The sequence below is a fragment of the Maylandia zebra genome, linkage group LG12, assembly GCF_041146795.1.
Source record: "Maylandia zebra isolate NMK-2024a linkage group LG12, Mzebra_GT3a, whole genome shotgun sequence".
Classification (NCBI taxonomy): Eukaryota; Metazoa; Chordata; class Actinopteri; order Cichliformes; family Cichlidae; genus Maylandia; species Maylandia zebra.
The window spans coordinates 8,105,720-8,129,663 of NC_135178.1; the positions used below are offsets into that span (position 1 = coordinate 8,105,720).

General features: G+C 40.5%; 1 long non-coding RNA gene across 2 annotated transcripts in view; it reads left to right on the forward strand.

Annotated features, from left to right (window-relative positions):
- Positions 1-17,336, forward strand: part of LOC143421444 (uncharacterized) — a 45,540-nt gene extending 28,204 nt beyond the window's left edge. The window contains exons 3-4 of one of the 2 annotated variants that reach the window (XR_013101093.1): positions 16,962-17,038; positions 17,123-17,336. This is a non-coding gene — a long non-coding RNA (uncharacterized LOC143421444). Of the gene's footprint in view, positions 1-16,961 lie in introns of both variants that reach the window. The other variant, XR_013101092.1, reaches the window with a different exon arrangement.
- The last annotated feature ends 6,608 nt before the right edge of the window (positions 17,337-23,944 follow it).

Sequence of the window (23,944 nt, forward strand, 5' to 3'; positions counted from 1 at the left end):
ACCATTCACATGGTTATGTCATAGCTTTGCGACATGAAAACCCCCCTAAAACCTGCCAATATCCACTATGGAAAAAAAGTCTCCAAAAGGTGGTTGGTTAGAGTAAGGGTTGGGGTTCAGGATGTGGATACAAAAGGGAACAAAGACAAAACAAGATACAAGAACTAAAAACAAACTCAGAATACCAACGTAATACAGAACTCAAGACTAATACAAAACTTGAATATAAACATTTCTTAAATTGAAGAGAATGAGTGAAGAGTCCAGAACAAACTAAAAGCTGGGATAAAGACCCACAACCATGATATCATGAGAGTGATTCCTCCACAACAATCCAACCTGGCAACGGAAATAGCTACAGGCAAAGTAACACTGTGGCCCAACGATGATGTGCAGACGTTTTGTGCCTGCTGGCTGACAACAGAATCCAGAGAAAGCCAGACTGAGTGACCCGAAATCAAAAAGCCTATCAGTGTCCTTCACTGTTGTCACATGCAAATGACATCACAAGACTTTTGGCCCGCCTTGCTATAATGACCCCAACCCCATTGAGGTACTACTAAACTGTAATGAAAATAAAAGAAACTAAGTAGAGTCCAGTGGAGAAAGGGCATTCGTGTTCTCAATCTCGAGTCCTTTGCCAGAAGCCTGTGAGTTTGCGAGTTCTGTGGAGCATCTTAGCTCTTTTGTACAGAGACCCCTGATGTGCCTGGAGTCTGCTGAAGCCCTCTTCCAGTTTTGGCTTTCAGCTCCTAATTCTTCTGTTACTACTGGAACCACTTTGGACTTTACTTTCCACATCTGCTCCAGTTGTTATTTCAGTCACTAGTAGTTCTGTTTTCTGCTGCTCCTAGACTCCTACCTCTATGTACCTGGTGCTTAGGTTGTCAAAGGGTACTGAAACTGAACCCAAGTTCAGAACCGAGTGCGTTGGCGACAGGAAGTTTTAAACACTTTATTTAACTCAGTGACACATTTAACATAATTCCTTGGCAAGGAGATGTGTCAGCTAGAATATATATAACACACAACTAAGCTGGGTGAGGGTATGGGTCCAGGGGGAGATAACAAGAAGGACTGAGTCGTGAGGTGGCACTGAGGAGAGAGGGAACGTTCCAAAGGATTCTCTGAGGTGACTATGTGTCTTAGCTGAAGAAGTGGCTTACATTGCAGGTGGAGTAGGTGTAGCTCTGGGTGAGCTGAGCAGAGTGGATGGCTGATCTGGGTAAAAGAGATTCCAAAAAGGTGGCAGGAGGTCAGGCAGGTGTAGGCTGGAAGCTTGAGGAGCTGAGAGAATGGCTGGGAGTCCGAGAAAAAGGGCTGGCCTGAGGGATGAGCCGTGACGGGATGTGAAACCTGCAGCACAATGAAACAGGGTAATTTGTGCTTACAAAACATATGGTAAAATAATTGTGTGAAAATGGCTTGTAGTGTAAATTGCTTTGAATGCTTAAAAAAGACTAGTAAATGCCGTTGTAAACGACCACGGCAGACCCTGGTGCACGTTCATGCTTTGCAGCATACTTTATTAACACTTTCATGGTTGCTGTACATCCGCACCCAGAGCTGCAGCTCTCCCGCTGCCAGCTCAACATAACGACCACAACAACAACGCCAACCACAGGACCCAGTACAATATTTAATTTGGCGGGGCGTGATTGCGGATGCCGTGCAGGTGCGTCCGCCTCCTCTGCACGGCACCGCAGGCCACGCCCCGCCACGGCCTTATATTCAAAGCATTTGCAAAGCCTGTAAGGAAATCTGGCACAAAAATATTCAGACTATGTAAATTAACAGACCATTAAGGCAAAGGCAGATCTATGATTACAAGTGTGCATTTTTATGTTAAATTATTGTTATGTTTCGATGTACTGTTACGAGCAAGAGCAAGTAATAAAACAAATAAAGTACAGAATTTGTACTGTTCTCTGTATGTGTTGCACTCACTGAGCATAAACATAAACAGTAGGCCAAGCTTCTTTTCTAGAGACAGGGATGTGAGCGTACTTGCTCCTTTAATTACTTGATTCCTAGAAATTATATCAAACTGACGTCACTGAAATTGAGTGAAACTAGAAAGACCAACAGACAAACAAACATCACTGCACTAACACAGGAGGAAATATCCTATATATAATCTAATACACAATATTTATACATTACAACATATTATATTATACAATATAATATAACAATATATTATGCAGTATTATATTATAATAATATCATCTTGTATACAATCTAATATTAACACTATGAAAAATAAGCAGCTCATAGATAACCATATACAGCGAATAAATAACCATTGAACATGTCACCAATTTTCTAAGTAAATACATTTCTAAAGGTGCTACTGACATGAAAGTCCCACCAGATATCGTTAAAAACCTTCCAATCCACAGAAGTCAGACTATAGACCAGGGACGATTCTAGGATCAGAGCTTTGGGGGTGCTGAGCACCCAGAGAGCTGCCCAGCCAGGCAAGATAAACCTGTCTCTGTCAGTCCCTGCATCCTTAAATGTTGTCCCGAGTTCTCTCTGACTGTCACTTTGGTGCATTTAAGCCCCTGTTCCTCCCTGTCCTCATCGTCTGTTGTCTTAGTCTCCGTTATCAGTCATCATAATTTTACCATCTCTGTGCAAGTCTGCAAATTTCTTTATTAAATCATAAGATTCTTAAATTCATCAAGTCTCTCTGTGCCTGGGTCCTCGTCACAAAACATGACATCACTGTTTTGTGCATTTTAACACAATTTAATCCCCACATTTGTGAAAGAAAAGCAAAACACTTTTTTGAAAAGTCTGTAACAAAACCATCAAATCTGATAAAGGTTATTTAAATGCTGCAAAAGAAGAATGGATTGGAATAGAAAAAATACATATCCTAACCTTAATTACTGGGGGAGAATAATGAATGATGCTTATAGTGAGTAAAAAGTAAACTGAGTGCATTTTTTGGACAGAGATTCACTTTTAATGTGTATGTATAATATAATACAGATACATAAAAAACACTCCCAAAACAGAATAAATTATTACAAATAAATTATTACAAAATATTAATAAAAACTATAAAAATGGAGGCAACTTTGCCTGTCGTAGAATGTATACCATGCATGAAAAAATCTTTACTGCAGATACTAATTTTACTAATATAATAATACTAATTTTGTGTTGTAAGATTTATGACTTTCATGCTTTCCTCCCCCTTTGTGAGTGTGGACGCTTCATCTCTTTGCTCTCTAAATGCTTTGCTTCTTTTATTGATTTTTACCGATTTTTATGCTGATTTTTTCCCTTTTTTCCATATGAGCTTACCTGCGATAGCTTCTGGACACTTATAGATCATTAGGACTAAAGTGTTCTTAACAGAAACAGCAACATTTTTATAGTTACCTTATCCTCAGCGCTCCGTGTGTCTGTGGCCTAGACACAGCTGAAGCCTGATTACAGCGTCTGGGCACCGAGCAGCCTCGATAGCCTAGAAAGGTGCTAACCGCTAGGCTAACTAGCAACAAGATGCCTTCCCTCTCCACAGATGACTACCACAGCCTCCTGCAGAAGATTGCAGCACTGGAGACAAAAATTCATCGCTTAGAAGTAAACGTGGAGGTAAATGGACTGTGTGGAAATGAAACAACCTTGCCTTTGACTCAAAACAATGGCGATGAGCAAGCTAGCACACAGCTAAGGAGCACAGATAACATGACCAAGAAAGTAGACTTTGTGCACTATTATAAATTCTCAAGCGATAATCCCCCCTTGGACTGTCTTGGTGCAAAACCAAGACATAAATCATGTCTCCTGGAAGGGGGAGGACGTACCACAGGCAGGGCACAGCGAGCTGAAATCTCTGAAACCGACTGGCCTTCACTTCCTATGAGACAGAGAAGCTCTTCTACCCCTGTATACGAGAGGAAACAGGACTGGACAACCGTGAATAGGAAGGTTAACAACAAACCTTCAAAACAACTGAATGTGAAACTGCAGAACAGATTTGCTCCACTATCAAAGGACCCTGGATCTATATCGGACAACCATCCATCTAAAAGTAGCGAAGTAAGGCCTGAAAATCCACGGGAAAGCTAAAGGCTAGGCCTGAAACGCTGATTGTGGGTGACTCTGCTGTAAAGGATGTACAAAGCATGTGCGGTAAGAACACTAAAGTCCTCTGCTTTCCTAACGATATGGTCAACATCCTGAAGGAGAGAATTCTTCAAATTGCAGATGAATATCCAACTGTGACAAACATTGTCCTGCATACAGGGTCAAACGATGTGTCCAAACAACAATCGGAGGTTCTGAAACGGGACTTTATTGGATTATTAAACACTGTAAACTCTCTGAATGCAGCTGTATTCATCAGTGGGCCTGTACCGCCGGTCAGAGGAGGAGACGAGAGATTCAGCAGGCTGTTTACACTGAATAAATGGCTTATATCAGCATGTGCTGACCACTCAGTGCATTTTATCAACAACTTTAATATTTTTTGGGAACGCAGGCATCTGTTTAAAGCAAATGGATTTAATTTTAACAAGTCAGGGGTGAAACTGTTCACCTCCAACTTGTTTTATTCCATACGTCATCCATCTGTGCTTGGAGCCAAGGCTGAGATAAACGAGGAGTTATCTCATAAAGAGGAACAAACAGTACTCCAAGAACAGACAAAGCCCAGCAGAAACCTTGAGGAGGAGCTCTATCTGCCCCCACCCGGGAAGAGCCTCAGAAAGGAGAGACATCTGAGGCAAGAAGAGGCAAGAAGAGGGGTCCCTATTTGCCTCCAACTCTCTCAACAACACCAACGACCAGGACCAGGATCTTCCCCAGTCCCCCAAACCCCTGACAGGCCATCACCCCCATCACCCTCCTCCCCCTCCCTTTCTCCCTCCTCCCCACACCTGAAATTCACTGAAGAGATGATGGAGCGGGTCAATGCTGGGCTCAGATCTACCCCCCGGCCCAATCCCTCTTTGTCCCCCATAAACCCCCCACCAAAGCAGCCAAAGGTTCGCCACCGAGCCCCACCCTCAACAGAGCAATCGAAGTCACATTGCCCAGCCTCGCCCCCCTTAGTTCCTCCTTACCACCTTCATGCTTTGTCTCCGCAATCTGATGTGTGATGTGTGGAGGGTCCGGGCTGCGAGGATTATGGCAGTGGTGACTTTTCCCAGGAGAAGCTGGGACCCTGTTTACTAGAAGGTTTTAAAATTTCTGTACTTTTAGGTGACAGAAGGAGACATGTGGCCTGGTCAAAACACAGAGAGCTGCACTCTAAAAGATCTTTAAATATAGTAAATATACCTTGTGTGCCACAGACTGCTCCCAAACACGAGGGGACAAGTAATGCCAACAACAGTTGGCTTTATTAAACGTTAGATCTTTAGCTGGGAAAACATTTTTAATTAATGATTTAATCACTGAGCACAGCCTTGATTTTATGTTTTTAACTGAAACTTGGTTGGACCAAAATAACAGTGGAGCTGTTCTCATCGAGACGACCCCTCCTAACTACAGTTTTATCAGTGAGGCCAGGGTGAGCAGGAGAGGAGGAGGGGTTGCGGTCTTATTTAATGAATCATTTCAATGTAAGCAGCTATCTCCTGGAAGTTTTCAGTCTTTTGAATATGTGGCTTTACAGCTGAAGGCCCCATCCAAAGTTGTGTTTCTTAATGTTTACAGGCCTCCCAAATACTGCACAGACTTTTTTAATGACCTCAGTGAACTGCTGTCTGTGATCTGTGTTGATTTCGACTGTGTAATTATTGTTGGGGATTTTAACATCCATATAGACAACCCTCAGGACAAAGGGACTAAAGACCTGAGTAACACTCTGGGCAACTTTGGGCTGACTCAGCATGTAACAGAGGCCACACATAATAGAGGACACACTCTCGACCTACTGATCTCCAAGAGCCTGAGCATTTCAAACATTACTGTGTCTGATGTGGGCTTATCTGATCATTACTGTGTTTTCTTTGAAAGTAAAATCTCAGCCCACACAAATATATCAACAGCAGTGATCACAAAACGGTGTATAACTGAAGACAGTAGTGAGATCTTTAACCAGGTCTTCCCATTAACACCTGACCTGTCCAAAGGTTCAGTGAATGAGCTCGTCAATAGCTTTAATGCAAAAATTTTAAATGTAATGGATACTATTGCCCCCATTAAGGTGAAGGTTATCTCTGGAAGGAAAAAGTCTCCATGGAGAAACTCCACACTAGTGAAAAATGAAAAAAGAGAGTGTAGGAAAGCTGAGCGCAGATGGAGAAAAACAAACCTCCAGGTTCATTATGACATCTATAAAGAGAGACTTCACAATTATAATTTACAACTGAGGAGTGCAAGAAGGTCCTACTTCTCTGACATCATCACTAAAAACAGCCATAATGCTCGGGTCTTATTCTCTACAGTTGACAGGCTAACAAACCCTCCTGTGCCAGTGGCAGCCGAACTTCATTCAACCATGGCCTGCAATGACTTTGCCAAATTCTTCACAGACAAAATCCAAAAGATTAGACAAGCAGTTGGTACATCAACAGCAGATCCAGGATATGTACTGTGTCCACCGAAAAACTGTTTAAACACCATCAAACAGTTTCACCCGATTAACAGCAAAGACCTGGAGGACATCTTAGGTCAACTGAACTCCTCCTCTTGCTGTTTAGATGTCCTGCCAGCAAGTTTTTTCAAAAAGGTCTCAAAGACTTTAGAGTCAGACCTGTTACAGATCGTCAACTTTTCCTTAATGTCAGGTGTGTTTCCAGAACCACTAAAAACTGCTGTAATCAAACCTATACTGAAAAAGGACAATCTTGACAAGACACAAATGAAAAACTACAGGCCGATCTCAAATCTCCCATTTTTAAGTAAGATCATTGAAAAAGCAGTTTCTCAACAGCTCAATTACTTCTTAAAACAAAATAACTGCTACGATGCCTTCCAGTCAGGTTTTAGACAGAACCACAGCACTGAAACCGCTCTGACAAAAGTGTTTAATGACATATGTCTGAACACAGACAGTGGAAAAATGTCAGTCCTAGTTTTACTGGATCTCAGTGCAGCATTTGATACAGTTGACCACAACATATTACTCAAACGACTGGAGAACTGGGCAGGTCTCTCAGGAACTGTACTAAACTGGTTCAAAACATACGTAGAAAACAGGAAATACTTTGTATCAATAGGTAACTTCACATCTGAGCAGACAAGTATCACATGTGGAGTTCCCCAAGGTTCCATCTTGGGACCCCCTCTGTTTAACATTTACATGCTCCCACTGGCACAGATTATAAAGAACAACAAAATAAACTACCACAGCTATGCAGATGACACACAAATATATATCACAATGTCACCAGGAGACCGAGGCCCTGTACAGGCTCTTGGTAAATGCATTGAGGAAATTAATGACTGGTTGTGCCACAATTTTCTCCAACTAAACAAAAACAAAACTGAAGTAATAGTCTTTGGCGCCAAAGAAAAACGATTACAGGTCACCAGAGAACTTCAATCTATACATCTAAAAACCACAAACCAGGTGAGAAATTTGGGTGTAGTGATGGATGCAGACCTAAACTTAGAGAAACACATTAAGACAATAACAAAATCAGCTTACTATCACCTCAAGAATATTTCAAGGATAAAAGACCTGATGTCTCAACAGGACCTGGAAAAACTAGTCCATGCATTCATTTTTAGTAGGCTTGATTACTGTAACAGCATCTTTACAGGTCTACCTAAAAAATCAGTCAGACAACTACAGCTCATTCAGAACTCTGCTGCTCGAGTCCTCACTAAGACCAAAAAAGTGGACCACATCAGTCCAGCTCTGAGGTCTTTACACTGGCTGCCTGTCCGTCAGAGGATAGACTTTAAAGTTCTGATGCTGGCCTATAAAGCTCTGAATGGTTTAGGACCAAAATACATCAGTGACCTCCTGACCCAGTATGAACCTTCCAGATCCCTCAGGTCATCTGGATCCGGTCTTTTATCAGTTCCCAGAGTCAGAACCAGACACGGAGAAGCTGCATTCAGCTTTTATGCTCCTTATATCTGGAACAAACTCCCAGAAAGCCTCAGATCAGCTGAAACACTCAGTTTATTTAAATCCAGGTTGAAGACTCACCTGTTCTCAGCTGCATTTGAATAAAGCACCAAATCCACACTTTAAGCTTAAATTTCAAAACTTACACTAACTACTGATCTTATCTATTTCTGATTTTATCTGTTTTGATTTTATATACTGTTTTGTTTGTTTGTTAAGCTTAAATTTCAAAACTTACATTAACTACTGATTTTATCTACTGTTCTGATTTTATCTGTTTTGATTTTATATACTGTTTTGTTTGTTTGTTTGTTTGTTTGTTAAGTGGGTTTAGAGCTCTGGGTAGCTCCCAAGCTGGGTCTAGACTGGGTCTAGAGAGTATTTTAAATTCAGGGAATTTAAAATAGAAAGTAGCTCGTCCACAGAAGGACTGGTAGCTCCCCTTACGATAAGGGTTCAGATCGCGCGAACAGGTGTGGGATTAGAGCTCTGGGTAGCTCCCCAACTGGGTCTAGACTGGGTCTAGAGAGTATTTTAAATTCAGGGAATTTAAAATAGAAAGTAGCTCGTCCACAGAAGGACTGGTAGCTCCCCTTACGATAAGGGTTCAGATCGCGCGAACAGGTGTGGGATTAGAGCTCTGGGTAGCTCCCCAACTGGGTCTAGACTGGGTCTAGAGAGTATTTTAAATTCAGGGAATTTAAAATAGAAAGTAGCTCGTCCACAGAAGGACTGGTAGCTCCCCTTACGATAAGGGTTCAGATCGCGTGAACAGGTGTGAAATGTGTGTGTTTAGTTAGTTAGTTTGTTTTAATCAATTTTAAATCATGCTTTTTATTTGTTTTTGTTTCTAATGTCTCTGTAAAGCACTTTGAATCACCTTGTTGTTGAATTGTGCTATACAAATAAATTTGCCTTGCCTTGCCTTGCCTTGCCTTGCCTTGCCTTTCATAGTGGTACTTGGGAGAACTTGACATTTTTATCAGGTGGCACACACTGTAAAAAGTTTGAGAAACACTGATAAGTGTATGTGTGCTTTTGGAAAACATTTAAAGCTGCTTTACAGAATCTTTGAAACAAGCTAAAACACTTTTAGAATATAAACAGAGCATCTGCTTCTCTTTACAGCTCCTCACTCCACCAGGGCTGTTTGGCACTTTCTGATAGTTTGCAAATGTGATGTACGTACTGCGGCAGTCATACAGACAACTGGATGGTCCAAAAGTTGGCCTACCTATTCCTGGCTGAGGTTTTAGTAGAGTTGTTGCTGAACCACATAAAAATATATCATTAATTTTAATCTCCCCAATCAATGATAATGTTATGTTGGAATGTTGTTAAAGAGGGTCAAAAATGTTTCAACCCAGTTTGTTTTGCAGATTCTGTATAGCAGCTTTAATATAGGGAGGACACAACTTCCAGATTGTGAGTAAAATTAGTTTTTTTCTCTTTGTCAGTTTAACAGTTTCTGTTGTGTCTGTCACTATTCCCTGTCTGTTTTCTTACCTGGTTCTTCCTGACCTTGTACTTTCTCCTCACATTCACTCTTTCCTCTCTCCCTCTTTGGACTGACAATCATACACAAATGTATTCAATTTGATGAAAAATTACATTAATATGAAAAAAATTATATTAAGATCACTAACAAAAAGTCCACTCTCAGTGTACTTTCAACCAAAAGGCAAATAACCAAACCACATGAACATCTAATAAAAGATATAAACATTGAAACACTGATGCAACATTATTCTTGATTGACGGATCATTTGATTTTACACTTTTACCTGAATGTGGCTCTTTTTTTTGAAAAAACTTCCTTATATCCATTATGAACCTGGCTGTCTCTCTGTACACAAACACACACACATACAGGCACAACAAGAGTTATAAGGTTAATGGGCATTCAGTCAGTTAGCTAGTTAGTATCCATTTCAAACAGGACAGTGGTAACAACAGCAGGCTGGGACAATTATAAGTTTTAGATTTTAAATAGGCTGTATACATTTCAATGGGAGCAACAGGACGGTCAAATGTCACTGAATTTACTACTGAGCAGGACGGATTGTAGGGTAGCAAACATTGTCGGAAAACACGTTTTCAACACTGCAGGTTACCTGGGTGTAAGGTTTTTCAGCTAAAAAGAAACATGGTCTGACTCCTACCTAACTATATAAAGAGTAACTGAAGGTTAATTGCAGCTAATATGTCCTGTTTTAAGCCAGGCACTTACACCTCCGCTCCGCTGCGTCTCAGCCACCATCGCTCTGGCAGCAAGAGCGCTAGAGCCAGAGTAGGGGAGATGCGAGCTGGAACAAACCATTTTGGGAGAGGGGGTTATCTATACTTTTGTTGTTAAAATGTTACGTCTCAAACAAGTACAGTACTGCATGCTTTTTATATTTTTAGTAGTGTGTCAGACAAACAGCAAATATTGTCAAAAAAAAAAGTAAGAAATCTTTGGGGGTGCTTTGATTCATTTTGGGGGTGCTTCAGCTAAAATCGCCCCTGCTATAGACGTCCATAAATTATGTGTAATAATGAGAAATAACACAACAAATTTTTGCTTGAAAAGTCATGACACCAGCTAAATTCTATCAGTGATTAGAAAGCAATCCTCCTACTTAGTGCAAACTAACATCAGCTGGTTTAGTCTGAACTGATGGCCTATAACAAGGTCTCTCATTACCAAGGTGCCACACAAGAAGCATGTCATGATGGGTAAAAGCACTGTGTGCTCTCAGGATTGTCCCAACATACTGATGGCTTTGGTTACAGAAGAATTTCTAAACTGCTGAGGGGTCCAGTGAGCGTTGTTGGGATCATAATCCAGAAAAGGAAAACACATAATTTTACCACAAACTAAACACGACCAGGGGATCCCTGCAAAGTTTCGGACAGAGGAAGAAAAGAATTACCAGAAGAGTTGTCCAAGAGCCAAGGAGCACTTGTGGAGAGCTGTAGGACGACCTGGAATCAGCAGGTACAACTGCAAAGAAAAAAGAAAGTAAAACTCAACTGCCATGGCCTGTATGCACATTTGCCACACAAAAAGCATGGTGTCAAACTATTTTAACATCGTGGACCACATACAGCTCACTTTTATCTTAAGTGGTCCAGACCAGTGAAACCCTTTCTGTCAGTGTAAATCATCTACATGATGAAGAAAAAGCTTGTGTGACAACCCCCCCCCCCCAAAAAAACAACAACGCAGAAATGAGGTTTTCTTGTCAGCACATGTTCAGGCCTGTGAGACTCATTTGGACACTCAAACACTGAGCCATGGCTCTTTGCCAGACTGTCATGGTCCTGGGTCTTTGACCCAGTGTTTTGAGTTTATTGTTATCATTTTCCAGTTTCTGCTGTTTTTGCGCTTAGGGTTTGAGTTGTGTGTTTACTGTTTCTATTCCCGTGCCTACTGGTTTTGGGCCTGTTTTCGCTGGGGGGACCGAGGAGCCCGTCCAAGCTTCACCGTCATCAGCAGCTTCCGCTGAGGGCTCAGGAGCCGCTTCAGCCTGCTGCTTTCGCTGGGGGGACCGTGGAGCCCGTCCAACTATCACCATTGCCTGCAGCGCCACCACCTGCGGCTCCCACGCCGTCGCCTGCAGCGCCACGAGCTACATCCATGCCTGGTCCAGCGTCGGCATCGGCTTCATCCACGCCTGGTCCAGCCTCCGTGTCTGCATCAGTTGTGACAAAGACACTTTGTATATAGTTTATGTCATATTCAATACACAACTATAAATTTAGAATAGCCCTTTATTTATATGTACATATTTTTCAAGGACAGAGTTTTTATTAAAATTTATTTTTAGACATTTACTTGGAAGAACTTGTCCTCCACAATGAAAAGTGGCAGAAAATAAAAACGGGTATCACTTTATCCAGCTCCTATTTTTATAAATTCTGCACTTAGCTTTGCAGTCTCCAGTATCATTGAAACGCAGCCAGATGCTGCCCATTTTACGGTTTCACTCGTTTTTTCACTTTTTCCCGACAGGCTTGTCTCTCTGTGTACCTTGCCTGTACCGATACACCTGCTGTCTTTGGAACATCTGCCCCCTTTCCAACTTTCACATAGTCGTATGATCCCAGTCTGTCTTTGCATGTGATTACCTTCATGGTGCTCCCATCAAAATGAAGTCCCATCCCTGCCTGCATAGATCATCACCAGGACTGAAGATTCGGCTCCCACTTACTGACGGGCCATTATTAACTGACATGAAATTATCTCACAGGCCGGATATAATTGTATTGTGGACCAGACGTGGCCCGTGGACCGTACGTCTAACACCCTTGGTTTAAAGTTTGCTCAATTAGACAAGCCTGTGAAATAAACAGGGAAAGTATAGTTTGGTCAAATGAGACCAAAATTAAACTCTTTGGATGCCTTAATACACACCATGGTTAGAGGTCACTGCATGTCACCCCATAAACACCATACCAACACTGAAGTTTGGGGGTGGGAACATCACGGTGTGGGACTGTTTTTCAACATGTTGCACTGGCACGCTACATATAATTGAAGGAAGGATGAATGGGAAAATATAATGAAACATTCTTTAGCCACAAACTGCTGAATGTCAGATTAGTCTGTCAACAAAAGTCAGTTTTCTGTGCAGAGCTACCTGCAAGAGCATGGATCCCCCTCAAACGCCAGCTTAATGTGAATTTGTACACAAGGACTTTGTAAGTGAATTGTGGTGAATAAAGTTATTTTGTCAACTTTTTATTGTTTAAATCTGAAGGTGTAATGTTAGGTTGGAATAATGTGTGCTGATGGGTCAGACCATCTCAGCTGTGTTTCACTTATGTAATTTTATTTATTTGAAGGAAAATATTATTTCAATGTAAACAGTAAATTGCAAACAGAAGAGAGAGGTCACCTTTGCATAAAAAAATGTAACCATACAAGTCTTCCAATAGTCTGACTTGTGCCTATAGATATACATTATTAGGAAGACTGCATTTTTCTTTGAACTGCATAAATAACTTAAAGGGATGTTTAGTTCAGAGTGTACTCCCACAGAACCAACATGAAAGCCATCTTCAGTCACACAGGGGACAAGTGTGGTCATGCTTTATGCTGTTGAATTTCTTTGGGGTAGAATGGCTGTGACTCAGAGTCTATATCACTCAGTTCATGTTATCCCCTAAACGTCAGTTCAATTGCACTGACATTTACTGGGTTCTGTGTTTTTCAGTCTTGCCTTGGGGAAGTGAAGGTGCAATTAACATGCATCTCCTTTTGCTGCCCAAGTGACCTTTTCTTGTGAAGTCCGCTACAGAAGATGGTTGCATCTTGACATCTCTTCTGTACTTTTAGAAAAGCCTAAAAAATAATATTGTATCAGTGAGTTTAGGTTTATTTATATAGTATATCTAGACTATAGTGAGTACTTTCCTACAGTCAAGGCTACAAAGATGGAGACTATAGTGAAGTGAAGACATGTAGGTTATTACAGTGTCTTCACTCCCAAATTCTGAGTTGGTCTCCAATAAATTCCTGCACTGTGGGGGTGAGCACTGTCATCTTGGAGGTTACTTTGGTCATATGCGGTTGCCACTGGTTGCAGAATCTATTCTTGACATCTCGCTGCATTAAGATTGTGTCGCATGATGACAAGCCTTGTTTTTCCAGTGAGCTAGATTCCCCCCCCCACAACATCACACTGCTTCCACCAAAAGCTGTTACCTCATCAGTGCAGCAATCAGAATTGCATTCTATCTTCTTGACCTTTGAACATAATGTTCCTCCATTTTCCGGTTCCAGTGCACGTTTCCGACAATGAAGGAGACTCATAGTAAGGCCTCTTCTTAGCCCTACAAGACCGGAGATTGGCCTCTTGTGGAATCATCTTCTTGGGACACCTCCTTTACAGTCTTTCACTAACATTAGATGGTACTTGACCTTCAATTTTTATGACGAGGTCAGAAATGGATGAAGTGTGGCAAGAGATCCAGTTGAGTGACGTTTCTCAGAAGAAGATAGCCATAATAATACTTGTTTCTGTTGTGGTATAAAACTGTATTGCCCGCTTACAGGGTCATCCTTTTTTGTGAAGCAGACCGCTGGTTCGCATCGAGGTCCAGCGCGCTGTAACTTGTAATTTCAACAGCTGAAATGAATCAAATATTTTAAAAGGTAGTCATTCTCCTTCCTTCCTTCCTTCCCTAAAGAAAGAAAAACAAACACTAACATAAACTGTATATGGGAACGATGATCTGAACAATATCAAGTCTGGTAGATCAGATATAGTATATGAAACATCCTGTCCTTCAAGGCATTGTGAGAAGGAAAACATTTTCATATAGATGCTAAATGCTAATTTCAGTAAAATCTATCCTGTAGGTTTTAAGGTCTGGACAACATTAGCATACTAACAGACTAAAGTGCATTGCAAGTACTAGACAGTAATTATGCTGTGATTATTTGGATCAGATATTGATAACGAAGAGGGCACAAAAATGTCCCCGTTGTGGGATCAATAAAGTCTTATCTTATCAAGTGACTATGAGCTAGTCTAACACAGTATTAAGGATCTTCTAATGGTCAGCAATGTGGATAAATTTGACGCTAACTAGGTTTAACACTTTTTGCTTGCTGTTTCTTGTGATTGTGGTAACTTGACTAATATGTTCATTTTACCAGTGTTTTTGTCAGCCCAACCCTGTGTGTGAGCAGGTGCACACACAATACAGCTGAGAGCAAAGAAATTAGAGGAGAGCAGAAAGAGAGCAGAAATGACAGTAGAGCACAGTAAAGTCTGTCACTCAGACCTGAAATAAATTAATGAACAGTGTTTATGCACTGGTACTGAGTGCCCAATGACCTGTGTCAGTATAAAGGCTGACACATCTGCTTTAGTGTATCTTTACTAGACACGTTCTTGTCATTCTGAAACGCTTTCACAGTGAGTGCTTGCAGACTGTCTTAGGAAAACTACAAGTTTGCTTCTGCACAAAGACTTAAATGTAAAAGAAAATCAATTTCCCTTTAGGCAATTTATTGAAGAACAGTCATCAAAGATAAGGCAGAGCCAGTGCATGAATTTTTAAGACAAGCCATATACATACACAGAGGAAATATGTTAAATGCACATTTCAAATATCTGCTGGTTATAAAGGTTGTGCTCATCTTTAGTTTCTCCTATAAATACATAGTTTGGGCCCATCTGGGACTTTACTCACAGCCCTGCTGAACTCATTTTGTCCTCAGATCTCAGCAAATAACTCTGTGACTATGATGTAAACATAACTGATCAGAAAAATCCCCCAGGTGTGAAAAACCTTACACATGCACATGCAGTTCACATCACAGCTGTGTTCTGAGGCATTTTAACTGAATATTCCTCTACTCTTTCGCCCCCATCACAATTTAATGGGCCTTACCTTCACCATGTCAGATGACCTCCTGCTCCATGTGAACCTGCAGATCTCATTAGGCAAAGGCCTGCAGTGATGTGACAGTTACGCTCAGGATGCTGACTGATAATGACTAGCAGTGCTTAGAGTGTGTGTGTGCGCACACACAGGCTGTTCACCACCCGATGTTCCTCATAATATATTATTCAAGAGGCCCTGGTAGTGATAATTACCAGTGCAGTCATGGAAAGTGAACTCACGAGTGCCTAATTCAGCAGTCGTGAGATATAAAAGGGAAGGGGGCTGTTCTGCTCTCTGGCATGTTTTAGGTGTAGACGAAACAGAGGTGACCTGCCCTGCAGCGACCTGCTGCGCCTTGGGGAAAGGGTTATGAATTTCTATTATATTCACTACATCATGGACACAAAAAGAGTGAGTTGTCACTTTTGGACCAGGGCTTCTAGAGTCACTGTCCACCAGTGGAATGTGAGTCAGATAACATATAAAGTGCAAATGACCTTTCCAAACCCCGAGGTAGTCGTTGTTCATCTATATCCAACAGCACAGTGTAGTGTTACATCGACTTTGGTGGGTTGTTGACCCAGTTTTCTTTTTCCAGTTTTGTGGTTCATGATTTATTTCTGGTTTATGGGGTGATTTACTCTCTAGGTCTATACTGCTGCTTCTGAATTTTGTTAGCTACTTCTAGTTCTTAGTCGTCTGATAACGTTAGTTCCTCTTCGTCTCCAGTCTTTCCTAATCTCGTCTCTGTGTTCGGCCCCCAGCGTCCCCTATATGGAGTCAGTATTGTACTGACTTCATACAGTGTTTGTGTCGCTTTCTGTCTTATTTTGCCAGTCCCTCGTCTTGTGTGTCCAGTTTCACATCCCTTTGTTTTGTTAGTTAGATTCTCTTCACCTGTGCCTCTCTCCCTAATTAATTTGTGTGTGGGAAGAAAGCTGTGTTTTTGAGCTTAGCTCCGTGTCTGAGTCCTGCATTTGGGTCCACATGCTGCCTGCCCCACAGTGTCATTGTGACATATTCATTAGCCTTTCTGGGAAAACTACAACACCATAAGCAGGGAGTCATATGAGAGACGAGTAGTAATGAAAAATTTCCTCATGGTTCTCAGTAATTAAAGTTCTGGTTCTGTGCCACTGTAATATTACAGGAAGGAGTTCATGATCACTGGTTATATTGAGATGCGGGTACTTGACTCCAGTATGGTGGTTATTCAATCCAATTAAAGATGCTTATCCAGTCCATGATTGCATGCCTTTAGACCACAGTTAGTGGAGCTGGGTTAATAGGAGATTCTAAAGTACCTTTAGGGTTGAATGTGAATGGTTGTCTGTCTCTCTGTGTTAGCCCTGTGACAGACTGGTGACCTAGGGTGTGCCCCGCATTTTACCCTATGGTAGCTAAGACAAACTCCAGCACCCTGCAACCCTGAACTGGATAAGCAGAAGAAATTGGATCGATTACAACAAATAAACTCTGTGCAGTTTCTCTTTTTGACTTTTCTGACTTGACTTGATTTTTCTTGTTTCAGACTTGGCAGCATGATCGCTTGAAACTGGGCTTTTTAAGATGATCGGGGAATTGTCTTGCTTTTGCAGCCTGCCTCAGGTAATGATTCAAGAAACCACAGGCTTTGGCACTGTTGTGTTGGCTTCAGTTTTCAAACCTGGAGACTGCTGCTTGGTTTCACAGAGGGGCAACATCAAGACCAGAAGAAGAAAAGGCTTTTCCCCCTAAACTGTGTATCCCACAAGTGTGATGAGTTCACTCTTTTTAGAGTTTAATAATGAATGTGTGGAGCAGGAAATGTGCATAATGGTCCACTGTAAGAATAAAAATAATAAAAATGCAAAATTAATTTATGATTTTTACACATATTTGAATTTATATATTCAACTACTACTTTGATTATTACTTTTAACAGAGCAACACCCATAAATAGATAGATAGTGATGTGCTGGAATGTAAATGAGGTCAAATGTGATAAGATGCCAGAAGTATCAATAGGTATAAAAAAAATATATCATCATTCTGATTTATGTGTGTGCAAACCAATGTACACAAGTAGAAATCTGCACACATATGCATACAGATTTTATGTATTTAATAAAAAAAAAAGTAAAATTAAACCCCCATAAACTCACTTTGTAATTATGTATAACATTTAAGTTATTTGTTATGGCATTTTGTGAGGTAATTTTGGTTCCTACCATTTACGGTATGGTGTGCAATGCACTCTATCATGTGCGTCGAGGCGACAACAAAGTAAAAAGTTGAGTGCACACTGTCCTGCCTTGTTGGTGTTTATTATAGTCAATAACATTTAAGATAACTGCAGCCTGCTATACACCCACAGCCCTTAGAGCCCGGAGAATGCTACCACAACCAGGAACCAGGGTTACAGTTTTAAGAATGTAAAGTATTTTTTTTAATTCCTCATATTGATGAAATAATTATTAAGCGTTAACTGATAAATTCAGAAACTGCTGTAAAAAAAAGAAGAAGCAGAAAAAGAATAAAAGAATAAAAATAAAATAAAAGAATAAAAGAATAAAATCACTAGACCACACATATAACAAACACATCTCCAAGAGTAATCCCATAAATACAGTCCTAAAATATTTTAGTCATACTCTATGTACTGTAGTGTAAGTGCAAACCTGATTTTTGTCTGCCCTCTTCATCCTGCTGCCCTTCCTTCACATTTATACTGATCAGTCGTACATTTGCATGAATTTCATCATCAAAGTGCAGCTGTTGGCCACCTCAGCCAGGAAATGTGGTTGGCAACTTGTCCTCTACCTATAAATCAAAGCAACATTTTATCTTTTCCTTTTACGTTCAACAGTCCTCCAGTGCTACAGGCTAATAATAAATTGTGTCTAATAATATTGACATTTCTTTCTTATTCGAGTACAGATAATGTTGTGACTGTACAAAAACAGAACTACAGCTCAGCAGACCCTCTAAGATCATCATGTACAGGTTTATTTGATTATTGTAGGCATATTATGAAAATGCATTATTTATTGTTGTAACTCTACACATAGGCATACAGGACCTCCAAGCTCTCTGAATGTGCACCTGTGCCTTGACTGCCTATTTAATGATAGTGCTAATAACCTCTAATTGTATAACTTGTGTTTACAAATTACAGGAAGACTGGGACATTCGGTTCAGACCACACTGCTTAATGAGATACACATTAGTCAAACATGTATTTATAAAACTGCTAGATTAGAATAATACACCGAGAAGATGGTTGAGGAGTGACCGTGATTTCCACACTTGGCAAGAGAAATGAGAAGGGAAGAGAAAGGAAGGAGGGCAGGTGGGTTTGGAAAATGGGAACAATCAGGTGTGCATACATAGACAAGTGGTTCTGTATCTGCACTGCAGCTGAAAATGATGCAACATTCTGCATTTGTCATCAGTTCCACTGGTTTGTGTTCAGACATTGTAAGAGGTGGTGGAGTGAGCCTGAACTGATTGATTCTGCCTAATTAAGTTGTTCTGACATAATACATATGATATATTTGTACATTGTAGTGTGGGGAATCATATAGTAATACAGACTGTGGTAATACTGGGTTTAGTCTACACCAGGGGTGTCAAACTCAAATACACAGTGGGCCAAAATTCAAAAGTAGAACAAGGTCGCGGGCTAACATTAATATTTATTGAAAAATATCTTCCTCCAGATTTAAGAATGAATCTCTTCTTATGGACTCAAACAAGTTTTGCTGAAAAACTGAATGTGGAACAAGCAAAGCTTAATACTAAACAATATATATATTAGCTGTATAATACCAGTAGGCCAGCTCTAATAGTAATTTGGTATGGCTTCGCGGGCCAAATGTAATTGCGGGCCAAATTTGGCCCGCGGGCCAGAGTTTGACACCTATGGTCTACACAGTGGTGCCCTGATAATGTCTCAAAAGATGTGGAACATCTGGATCAAAAGTTGGCCTCAAATTTAACAACTGATTACATTAATCACCCTTTATCACAACCAGAGATGGGCAGTAACGCGTTACTTGTAGCGTGCAGCGTTTAAAGCGTGGAAGTACTGACCTTACTGTTTGATTCCATAAAAAGCGACAAAAACATTAGTGTCCGTTGTGCGTGGGAAGAAAACTTCTTTTTACACTGAAAAAAAAAAACCCTAAACAAGCTCCGAGTGCGCAACGATGTAATGGGAAACTCACAGAGAAACTCGTGGATTCTTCCACTGACCGCTGCGGCACACCTGCACCAGGGTAAACCTCCGCCTAACCCACTCCTGCTTTACAGGTGAAAATAGAGCAACAGGACCGCTAGTCTTTGATTTTATTTATTTTCTGCTGTTTTTTACTTGCATCTATTTGAAAGAGTGAGTGCAAACACAAAAAATATTTTATTTTATGTGCAGGAATGTGCAGAAAATAGGTTTAAATGTTAAACTAATTTCTTCAAGTCAGAGAATGTTGCATATAATTAAATTTTTGCTTGATGCATAAAGTTAAAAGATTCAAACTGATAAAACAAGTAAAAAAAAATAGACTTTTCCATTTGATTACATTTTGTATGATGGATTATGCAGAAAAAGTAGAATTGGGCTGAAAGATCTCTCGCTTTATCACCTATTCAGGTTGTAAATCGTGTTTTTAAAAAGTAACTAAGTAACTAAGTAATTAATTACTTTTGAAAATAAGTAATCAGTAAAGTAACGGGATTACTTTCTGGGGGAAGTAATCAGCAATTAGTTACTGATTACTTTTTTCAAGTAACTTGACCAACACTGATCACAACTGACACCTAACCAGGGTGTCAGGCAAGGCAAGGCAAGGCAAGTTTATTTGTATAGCACAATTCAACAACAAGGTGATTCAAAGTGCTTTACAGAGACATTAGAAACAAGAACAAATAAAAAGCATGATTTAAAATTGATTAAAACAAGCAAATAAACTAACTAACTAATTAACAAACAAACAAACAAACAAAACAGTATATAAAATCAAAACAGGTAAAATAAGAACAATAGATAAAATCAGTAGTTAATGTAAGTTTTGAAATTTAAGCTTAAAAGTGTGGATTTGGTGCTTTATTCAAATGCAGCTGAGAACAGGTGAGTCTTCAACCTGGATTTAAATAAACTGAGTGTTTCAGCTGATCTGAGGCTTTCTGGGAGTTTGTTCCAGATATAAGGAGCATAAAAGCTGAATGCAGCTTCTCCGTGTCTGGTTCTGACTCTGGGAACTGATAAAAGACCGGATCCAGATGACCTGAGGGATCTGGAAGGTTCATACTGGGTCAGGAGGTCATTGATGTTCACCTGTACCCTGACTCTTGTCCAAAGCCAGCTGGAGTAGCCTCCTACATCCCCCTGGAACTCTGGATAAGGGCATGAGATGAATGGATGGCTACTTTACCATACATTTGAGTGGACTGAAGATTGGAATACTGTAAAATATCATAACCAAACGGCTAGTATGTCATATTCTGCGTGTTGACAATCATTTTTCCTTAAAAAAAATCATACAAACACAAGCCAACCTGCCTCAGACACTGTTACACATGTGAGCATTGCACTCTGATTGGGTACCAATGTGTTGCCAATATCCCTCTGCCATCTAAATTATTTGAAAGATGCACCAATTTCCATGCATTTAGAATCCATTACATGCTGAACTATGGCCTCCAATTTACTGGCGACATGCTATGCTGAGATAATTCTCTTGGGTACAGCTGGATAGGCTCTGTGGCTACTCCTCTCAAAAACATATCCGGCAGATCTATTATGTGTTTTCACATTGTGTACCCAAATGCAATGTACAGTAACATATAGGCGCTGAAAACTTACACAGATGTAGGAAAACAAAAAGCTCATGCATAAACAACAGAAATCCAAAGGGAGAGCTAAAGCACTTCTTTAAAAAAAAGCCCCAGTTTACCAGAAGCAAAAGCTAAACAGAGCCATATAATAAGTGACGTGACTGTAACCGAGATGGACAAAAACACATAAACTGAGAGAGACATGAACATACCGTAGTTGGCATGTAAAACATCAAACTGAAGAAAAAAAAAACCCCACTACGGTGTACATTTTAGGACATCGTCAGGTCTCAAGAAAAAAGTTGTCAGGTATCAGACAAAAAAAATGTCAGGTCTCAGTTGTCAGGGAAAAAAGTTGTCAGGTATCAGACAAAAAATTGTCAGGTCTCAGTTGTCAGGGAAAAAAGTTGTCAGGTATCAGACAAAAAATTGTCAGGTCTTAGTTCTCAAGAAAAAAGTTGTCAGGTATCAGAACACAAGGTACCAGAGAGAAAATCTTCCTGCGGTTGACGGTGTTGTCATGTCCCACCCAGTGTTGCCAACTTAGCGACTTTGTCGCTATATTTAGCGAGTTTTGAGACCACCTTAGCGACTTTTTTTCTGAAAGGCGACTAGCGACAAATCTGGCGACTTTTTCTGGCGTTATTAGAGACTTATTTATTACAACTTTTTGACGTGAAAGCGCGTATGGCTCTTACTCTCAATAAGCAGCGGGTGCTGCGGTGGGCACCTCGCCCGTGCCAAAGCGCTCACAGGCGGGGGATAGTCCTCCCCCAGCTGCTATCAGGGCAGGACTCCCGCAGTGACTGTAACGCAGTCAGTTCTTCTTTTACTGTTATGTTGTTTTGTGGACCACAAAGTTTAAAACTACACACACACACAATAACTCCACCAGAGTGCCTATTTCGGGTCACTTTTGCCGGTCCAAGCCTGGATAAAGGAGCAGGGTTGGAATTGTGACATTAAAAAAACAATAATTGCTAAAAGAAATTTAATTTGTAGTTCTAAATAAATTCTAAATGAATTTAAGATGTTTTTTACTGACTTTATGTCTCTTCCACGATGTTATTTCTCTCTCCAACAGCGTAGGTTACAATGACATTAGCATGACCAATTATGCAAATTAGGCAATGACATCATTTAGCGACTTCTAGCGACTTTTAGGACAACCAATAGCGATTTTCCTTACTGAGGAGTTGGCAACACTGGTCCCACCCGAATTGATTTCTAAATACGTCATCAAAGTGTGACAGTGGGAGAGCGTAAGGTCATTGACCTCACCGGAGTTTTACTGCGGTTCAGGCTCCTAACGACACAAGGGCTGTATCCCAATTCAGGGTCTGCAGCCTTAAAGTGCGCAGCCTTAACGGTCCACAAGGGCTGCGTACTTAAAGGCCGGAAGTGAGAGGCTTGTGAAATGGGACGGTCTAGCCTCCGTCGCGCTGCCCTGGATGCCTAGCAACCATGACACTAACAGCTGAAAACGTTTCATACAGCTTTGTTTGACAGAAATGAAGGAGAAAATCTTTTGTTCATTTGTTTGTTTGTTTGTACATGAGCTTTGATTTGATAAGTATCTGAGGCTGACTGTGAAATCATGATTATTGGGCTTCACTTCTGTACTGAACAGTCATTTAAGATTACCTAGTAAATAACAATTAGCTAATGTTGTTCATGAGACTAAAGCCATCTCACTTTGGTAATGTAAATATAATATGGCCAATATTAAAGTTATAATTTCAATCATTATTAGTTATTACAGCAGTGAATGAACTCCGTTTCAAATACTGAGCTTCAGTAAAGATTCAAGCTGCATTTATTTATATTATTTATATTTCCTGTCACCTTAAATCTTCACTCAAAGACAGGTTTCTTTGACACAGTATATATATATAACTGTGTTATATATATGAGAGACAAATATTGTTCTTTTAATATGTTGGCATTACAAAATTTGTCTCAGTGCTTAATTTAAATATCCATAAAATCATCACATTCTCTGTAAGATTAAGGTCAACTATTGAACGGCGTATATTTTAAAGTAAAGGCTTTAAAACCAAGTTAGTACAAACATCGCTAATGTCACATAACTTTGCCGACATTTGGCCAACAGTAATGTTTTAATGTTCTTCGTTATTAAACATTCGCACATAAATAAGTAACATAATATTCAGTACTTACTTTTAAAAGTTTACTCTTCGGCCGCCCCTCTTCCGCCGTTTTTTTTTCCGGCAAAATTATCCACACCCACCGCCGCGCTATGCATTCTGGGATATGTTGGGCCACGAAGTTCACACCGCCACATCCTTAAAATTCAATGAAATGAAGGACGCATTTGAGGACCGCATTTCGAGCAGCCTTTGAATTGGGACAGCCTTCGTCGTGTCCCTGTGACGTAATTGGCCTTAAAATGCGGCCTTTAAGGCTGCAGATGCTGACTTGGGATACAGCCAAGGTAAGTTTAACTTTGGTCGTGTCCAAATTCATGGGCTGCATCCTCCTGAGGCCGCATTTGTAGACCAATTACGTCACAGCGACGCGCCGAAGGCTGTCCAAATTTGTAGACTCCTCCGAATGCAGCCGACAAATGCGTCCTCCTTTTCCCCGAATTTGAAGGATGGGTCGGGTGTGTCCTTCGTGGCCTACCATATCCCAGAATTCATAGCGCGGCCCAGCCAAACTCCAGTTTCCAACAATGGC